Here is an 8,898-nt window from a genome sequence, read left to right as displayed (position 1 = left end):
TTAAACGTGCCTAACCTATGGCGTTTTATATGTAATTTCCCAATATACCTTTTTTTTGCGCAGAATTTTTAGTGAAAAGATATGATTTTTTCCCATTGTCCTTTATTGCTGCTTGAGCTGAGCTGCCTCTCTTAGCAGCCCTAGAAAGTATTTTGATAATTTGTGCCAGCTCATTCCCCCTGAAATCCATAAGAGATCCCTCGCCTCCTCTTCCTCCTCCTTCTTCTTCTTCCTAGCATATTCCCGCAAGTGCAGAGTCCCCTGATGGGCTAATTGAACACCACTTTGCACGGTCAGCTGTATCTCCAGGGCACAGGTCTGCGGCTTGCATATCTTTGTTACTGGTTTCTTGCCATCTCTGTTTTGGGTGCCTCCAAGCCATTGACTTCTAGATGGTTGGCAGTTGTATAAAGTTAGCACCCACCCCTCTCCTAGAAGAATGAAATACTTTGAGTAATAGTTAAAATAGTTTAAAAGGCAGAATATGATATTTCCCTTAATAAGAAATAGTAATCTTAAAACTTTTAGAAATGCAGATTTGGTAATCCATTCAAGACAGGATATTTTGAACAAAGGTAGAATTAGGTAGAATGGAAAAATCAGCCTTCACTCAAGATCCAAACCACTAAGACACAACAGGAATGGGAACACCCTTTCAGGACACAAGCCTCCTCATTACAGCATCTCAGAGAGTCCAGGTTTCAATCAAACTTAATTCAGATAACCTAAAAAGTTAGCTATGACCCCTGCATAGCCCCCTGCAACTCTGACAACCAATAGAATACATTTCTTGCCCAGGAACAGGAAGCTCAAGGGCAAGGCCCAAGAGAGCGTATAAATACCTCGCTCTCTCAACTCCATGTGGTCCTATTCATCAGTGCATCAATAAATCCTTTTTCCAATTAGCCTCCGTGCTTCTAGTGTCATTCTCCCCACTTGGAAATGAACCAGGTGGATATGCTCTCAGGACATGTCCACATCAGCGGAGCCGGCCTTCTCTCATCTTCTCTATAATTGGTGCCACACCAAAATGGTATCGGATGGTGTCATTTGTGATGTGGTCAGGAAGAGAGATGTCCGATATCCAACAGAGCATTTGCATTTCCATGGCATGGAGACAGTTTTTGGTCCCTGAGGTTGCTGCTCAGCATTCAGTGCCATATAGTGCTACAGGGCGAATGGTTGTCTTGTAAATCATAGATTTAAGATGGTTTGGCATTCATCTGTTCCATAACACACCAGTGAGTTTAGCAGATTTAACAGATAATCAGAGTTGGAAGGGACCTTGTAGGTCATCTAGTCCAGCCCCCCACACAAGCGGGAGACCCTACACCATTTCTGACAAATGGCAGTCCAGTCTCTTTTTGAAGGTCTCAAGTGATGGTGCTCCCACAACTTCCGAGGGCAAACTGTTCCATTGGTTGATTGTTCTCACTGTCAGAAAGTTTCTCCTTGTTTCCAGGTTAAATCTCTCCTTGTTCAGTTTCCATCCATTATTCCTTGTCTGGCCTACAGGTGCTTGGAAAACAGCTTGACCCCCTTCCTCTCTGTGGCAGCCCCTCAAATATTGGAAGATTGCTATCCTGTCTCCCCTGGTCCTTCTCTTTACTAGACTAGCCAAGCCCAGTTCCTACAACTGTTCATTGTATGTTTTAGCCTCCAGTCCCCTAATCATCCTGGTTGCTCTTCTCTGTACTTTTTCTAGAGTCTCAACATGTTTTTTATAATGTGGTAAAGTTCTCGCCGACGCATCCAGGCTGCATTCACCCTTGCTTGTACCTCATCGTATGTCACCATTTCCTTTGAGGTGGGATCCCAGATACTGAAAAATGTCTATAATAGATTCCTTCCAGATCCCTAATCATAGCACCAACCTTCTAGCTATTTTTTTTTTTTTTACAAAACACTTTTTAGAGCTCAATTGGCAGCTTACATTTTACTGGTAGTAGAGAATGTTAAAAATGAAAGAGTTAGCACAAGGCGAAAATAGCTACAAATCTGGCTTACTGCAAAGGCTGGATGCTTTTCAAGATTAATGAGAAAGTTAGTTGCTGCTTTTAGTAAGCTCTTCTGCCTGGTGAATTTAGCCCTTTCATAATAACTTGTTATGCAATCTTTTCCTTTACTATCAATTTGTTTTTCTCCTTGCAACACTTAGAAATTCTTTTAAGTCTCTTAAGGAAATGAAAGTGGAAGAATGAGAAGGTACAGGATAACACAGACACTTGGTTATCATGGAAACGGAAGAAGAAAAGTGACCTTATGGAATGAACAATTTAGATAAGATCGTTCATTTCTGCAGGTTATCTGTATCCCTTCAACACTAGTCTATGCCAGCTCTAAAATTATTTTTCATCTCATTTTTCTGCCAGGAGGAAATGAGGCTTTGACACTGTAACTCCTTCAACTTGTTTTCTCAAATCCCACATCTCCAGATCTTCTCACATCTTCCCACAAGAACCCCACCTGAAAGGAGATTATGCGTCTTTCTTTCTTTCTTTCTTTCTTTCTTTCTTTCTTTCTTTCTTTCTTTCTTTCTTTCTTCTTCCAAGTTTTTATTTTTATAATATAAAAAATCCAATTTCAATCGAACAGTGTGTTGTCTGGATACACATATTTTTAGGATATAATAATCAAGACATTTACAACAATATTCATTGCATTGATGCTATAGTAGTATCAATAATAATAATAATAATAATAATAATAATAATAATAATAATAATAATAATAATAATAATAACTTATTTACTTAACCAATTCAACATGCCCTTCTTATATCACTGATCTTGTCCATCTATTTCCCTGTATCTAGCTCCTGTTTTTCTCCAGCTAGCCGTTGATAAAATAATTCCCAAGTCGGGATATATTCAGTTTCCTTCTTTTCCTTCATTATAAGTGTTAGCCTATCCATTTCTACACATTCTAATATTTTTTTTAAAATCACATTTTCATCTGTTGGGATCTCTTCACATTTCCACTGTTGCGCAAATACAATTCTAGCTGCAGTCAGTACATGCAAACATCTTCTTTCTCTCTATCTCTGATTACTATCTCAGGTTTTTATTCTCTGATCACGGTTCAGTTTTGTTCCTCTCTTTCCTTTGTCCCAACACCACCCCACTCTTCCTTTTTATCCCATTTCCATCCTTCATTTCTCCCACTCTTCCTCTATTCTTTTTTCAGTTTCTATTCCGCAGTCTGCCATAGAGATTCCTGGGTGATTTTTGGCTGGGAAGAGGGAATGCACTGTGCAGTGGATGCTGCCCTCTCTATATAATTAAACATTAAAGGGAAATGTAGCTTCTCTTTAAATTTTGTAATGATGCATGGGCAATCCGTGGAGGCTCCGAGTTAAACTATCACCTGAAGTGATAAGATAAGAATTGGGGCAGAGATTTCTTTTATTGATCCACAAAAGGTTCAGAGGCTGATTTTTAGATATTTGCACTGTGCAACCTCACAGCCTTTTCAAGGGAATTTTACAAGGGCACCAAATGAGAATCATCCTCTATTTGTAAACTTGCTTTTTTTCCCTTTTTGTTGCTGGGTTTTTATTGTTCCTTAAATTCTGCTAAGGGGACAAAAATCAGAATAGCGTCTTAAAGGCTTTTGAGAAGGAACTTTAGGCACGTCTAGCTTAGAAATGAGATAAGGGACCTTCTCACCTGAACTAATTTTTACAGCAGCAGCCTTACTTTTGACCTTCTTGGTGCAAATCCAGGGAAATTCCACAAAGCTGCAAAGGAAACCAGCATTTTAAACCACACGTATATGCATTCAGAATCTTTTTAAGGGTACGCTAGATAAATGAGAAAGTGGAGTCCATTTTTTCACTCTCATAGTAGTTAATGGTCCATCCTCAGGATTATAATTTAGCTCTCAATCTTTGAGGGCGATGAGCAAATTTGGAAACCAAGCGTCCCCAGAACCTTCAATTACTAGGAGGCAAACTCATTCCCCAGGTGTTTCCTTCTATCCCTATGAGGTCTTTGTAAGGCCCAATCAGGGGTGGGATCCGACCCGGTGTAACTACTGGTTCAGTGATTTATGTTATATATTTGCATACTTGAAATACTGCTTTTTGATTGGTCCGGCAATACTACCTTGTGATTGGTCCATCAATACCGCCTTTGATTGGTCTGTCTATATACTTGTAATACTGCCTTTGGATTGGTCCGTTTGACGGCGGGAAATTCAAGGAGCCGTCATTGGCCGCGAGCCACAAGCAGCTGCTATAAAAGAGGCTGCTGCGGCTCCGCAGTTGTTCAGTTTTTGCAAGAGCTTAATAAAAGAGCTGAAGACACACTGGTCTCGACTCGATCTTTCCCGCGACATAACAATTTACGTTAGGAAGTAACACCTGACATGTCTTTAGAAGGCAAAATCATGAAATTGTGTCTCACTTTGGCCATAATATGTGGAAAAAGTCATTGGAGAAAGCAATTATGTATGGATAAATTAGCAGTAAAAGGAAACCGGGCCACCAAAGAACACGATAGCTGGACACCATGAAAGCTGACACCACCCAGAGCATAGAATAACTCAAAGAAGCAGTGCCACCATGCTCCATAGGTGGGTACTGCCACAAATCGCTTTTCAAACTTGGACAGGATTCACACAAGTTACTGTTATCATAGTTTGTTGGAAAAATCACAGTTGGCTCAATTTGCACAATACACCAAAGCAAATGAAATGGACTCAATGATGCAGAAATGTGGAAATTGGCATCCTGACATTGTGATTCAAGCCCAGTGTTACACGTGATCCTCAGTTCGGCTTATGGTCACTCACGGCATGTATACACAGCTTATTAAGGCACAAAGATCTTGTACCTGGGTTTTCACAGAAAGTTGCAGCTACAGCAGACAAGACACACAGCCCAGCCCTGGTCAACAGTCACAGTCAAGTCACTTCCAACTGAACACTGAGGCGCAATACATTCTTTGAAATACAGGAGTGAATTTAAGGTATAGTAACAGCAAAATTTTACTTGCTAGAAAGCACTTTGTTCTTTCTCACAAACATATATACCCACTCACCCATCTTTAACCACATCCTTCTCAGTTAGGCTACCAGGCACTAGCCAGAGGGGTGGAAACCACCAAGTCTGGATCCAAATAGACTCAAAAGAGGAATTTAGGACCCCTTTTACACCCCAAAGTAATCGCTTTGCTGATTCACAAGACTAGCAGCTACTCCAGCCTTCTTGATGTTCAAGTCTGGGAGTGTTTGGGAGGAAGCGGTTTCACGTGCTGAGGTCCAACTTCCTTTTCAGCTTCAGACAACCTGTTTTCCTTTGCTTCCTTAATGACCTGGTTGCTTCTTGACTTTGTCCTCTAAGGGATCTTTGAGACAAGATTCTTGGCTTTTGTTCACAGTGCTCATGTTAGCTTCAGTAGCTTTAACCTAGTCTCACACTATCCTTTCATCTGCAACTCACAGGGTTGTAGTTTTGATTGCCACGGTGTACATATCACAGGTGGGTTTCTACCAGTTCTGTCCACCTCTGTAGAAGCGGTAGCTCTGAAGAGCAGCAGGCATAGAACCGGTTCTATGTCTGCTGATGTTTTGGCCCACCCGCCCACCTGGGCTCTTACCTGACTTTTATTTCCTGATTTTTTTTTTCAACTTCGGCTGCCTTGTGAGGCACAGCTGCAGTTTAAAAAGCAGGAAAAAAGGGCTTTTTGAAAAGCTGCTTCTCGGCATGCAGCAAGCTGCCTCGTAAATGACCGAACTGGTAGTTAACCCTGTCGGATCCCATCCCTGGTACATATCACTCCTTGTTCTCCATCTGTTTACCCACAACAAATGCTTTTGTCATGATAGCTTAGTGCAAGATGTGAACCCAGCCACAGAAAGCAATCATGAGGTACTATACTCTGCACGTTTAAACGTAACAGAACAACAAAGCCGGAAGGGACCTTGGAGGTCTTCTAGTCCAACCCCTTGCTCAGGCAGGGGACCCTATACCACTCTGGACAAATGGGTGTCCAATTTCTATTTGAACACCTACCAGTGATGGAGCACCCACAACTTCTGGAAGCAAGTCGTTCCATTGGTTTCTTGTTCTGCCTATTAGGAAGTTTCTTCTTAGTTCTAGGTTGCTTCTCTCCTTGATTAATTTCCCTCCATTGCTTCTTGTCCTGCCCTCAGGTGCTTTGGAGAATTGCTTGATCCCATCTTCTATGTATACATACACACATATTCTAAGCAGCAACTAGAAAGAGTGCGATATGGAGTGCTGAAAGCCAGGACAGGTAGATTTAAACATAGCTTTTACCCAAGTGCTGTGATCAGGTTAAATGCAGAGTTATGAATCTGGTGGTCTTAACATATATATATCCTGGTTGTACAGTTTTTAACTGGTATTTGTTTTAATTTGTTTTACATTGTTATTTGTATGTCTTTTGGTGTTGTTCAGTTGTATGTTGTGGAAGAGCACCTTATTTCGTTGTTCTCAGGTTTCTGAGTACAATGACAATAAATTTATCTATCTATCTGTCTAACTAACCTCATTAATCTTGAAAGGCATCCAGTCTTTGCAGTAAGCCAGGTTTGTAGCTATTTGCGCCTTGTGCTAACTCTTTCATTTTTAACAGATCCTCTACTAACAGTAAAATTGGGCTCTAAAAAGTGTTGTGTAAAAAAAGAATAGCTAGAAGGCTGGTGCTATGATTAGGGATCTGGAAGGAATCCATTATAGACATTTTTCAGTATGTGGGATCCCACCTCACAGGAAGTGGTGACATACGATGAGGTACAAGCAAGGCTGAACGCAGCCTGGATGCTTCGGCGAGAACTCACTGGTGTGTTATGTGACAGATGAATGCCAACCCGACTTAAATCTATGATTTACAAGACAACCATCTGCCCTGTTGCACCGTGTGGCACTGAATGCTGGGCAGCAACCTCAGGGACCGAAAACTGTCTCCGTGCCATGGAAATGCAAATGCTCCGTTGGATATCGGGCATCTCCCTTCCTCATCACATCACAAATGACACCATTCCACACCATTCTGGTGTGGCACCAATTATAGAGAAGATGAGAGAAGGCCGTCTCCACTGGTGTGGACATGTCCTGAGAGCATATCCACCTGGTTCAGTTCCAAGTGGGGAGAAAGACCCTGGAAACACGGAGGCTGATTGGAAAAAGGATTTATTGATGAATAGGATCACATGGTCCTAGGCAGCTGAACACATGGAGTTGAGAGAGCGATGTATTTATCTCCTCTCTTGGACTTGCCTTTAACCAGAAGAGGAGGAGGAAGAGGAGGCGAGGGATCTCTTAGGGATTGCAGGGGGAATGAGCTGGCACAAATTATCAAAATACTTTCTAGGGCTGCTAAGAGAGGCAGCTCAGCTCAAGCAGAAATAAAGGACAATGGGAAACAATCATATCTTTTCACTAAAAATTCTGCACCAAAAAACGGTATATTGGGAAATTACATATAAAACGCCATAGGTTAGGCATGTTTAAAGTGCACGCCACAAAACGGCACATATATGAAGGGGAACCAGCAGCTTACTAGGGCTGTGTCAGACGACAAAACTTGTTTGCTTTGTCAGAGACCTTTGCATTGCTTATGAGTTTTCTGCCCCTGTAGTTCTGCATGCAATCCTGCTGTTTTTGTATGGATTAGAACTGGAGCGGCTGTTTGGCTCTTTACTGGAAACCAGATGCAAAGAATCTTGCAGTATTTCTTGTCTGCCAGGCGATGGCACTATTGACAGTCTCATTCATTTCTGCTAATAAAGCAATGCTTTTCAACCTTGGTAAATTTAGGATGCTGGCATTCTGGGAATTGAAGTCCATGCATCTTAAACTTGCCACCATTGAAAAACGCTATGCTAAAATGGGGCAAAACTCACTTAGCAACTGTCTTGCTTAGCACTGGAAGTTTTGGGCTCAGTTGAGGCCTCAGTTGACACCGACTGAATGTTATCCCAGTGCAGCTGCCCAAGTCACCTAACTTACCTTTCCCCTGGCCTGCCTGGCTCCCTCTCTGGTTCCTCCTGAGCTTCCAAATTATTTTTAAGTTGCAATAGTTCTGCTTCTCTTGTGACTTGTGACTTCCAGATTGCGGAGGGCAATAGCAAGAGCACTTATACATACCACTTCGCAGTGCTTTCCAGCCCTCTCTGAGCAGTTTACAGAGTCAGCCTATTTGTGCCCAACAATCTGGGTCCTCATTTGACCCACCTTGGAAGAATGGAAGGCTGAGTCAGCCTTGAGCCTGGTGAGATTTGAACTGCCAAATTGCAGGCAGGCAGCAGGCAGCAGAAGCAGCCTGCAGTACTGCATTCCAACCACTGCGCCACCCTGGTTCATGATTATTGGTCGTGGTTATTAGTCAAGTCACGCCAGCAGCCAGAGATCTGTTGAACTGCGGCATCCCCAAAGTACAGAAGATACAATTAGAAGAAGGACGGTCTTATTACCATAATAATCAGCAACCAAGCAAAAAGGCCGGGCGGAAGATAGTAATGTAATATCTGATTGACCTAATAGGCAACTTGAATGTAAAGACCCATAATTCAGTGACATGATCAGGGAGAAATGGAATAATATCCATTTATTTTTTTAAAAGAATAACAGTAGAAAAATGAAGACAGCTTGGCTATAAAGAAGAAGGTCATTCAGCTTCTAGACACAATATCAACTGAGGGACGTTTCCTGCTATTACTTTACTTTAATTCCGCTTTAGAGGAGAATGAGGAATTGCAGGAGAGCAGCTGTCTTCCAGTCAATTTTATTCCTGTTGGGTCAGGAAAGCTCCAGCAGCTCCCGGATGCATTTCTTCTCTATAAATGCTGCTTCTCCGAATTGCACACTCTGATGGTGGCTTTTGCTTGTGTTACCGAGAGCAAATTTGCATCTTCCCATGTATTATTTGC

Source organism: Pseudonaja textilis, chromosome 4 (assembly GCF_049901715.1).
Source record: "Pseudonaja textilis isolate UNSWEBS1 chromosome 4, rPseTex1.2, whole genome shotgun sequence".
Lineage (NCBI taxonomy): Eukaryota > Metazoa > Chordata > Lepidosauria > Squamata > Elapidae > Pseudonaja > Pseudonaja textilis.
This window is presented reverse-complemented; position numbering follows the sequence as displayed.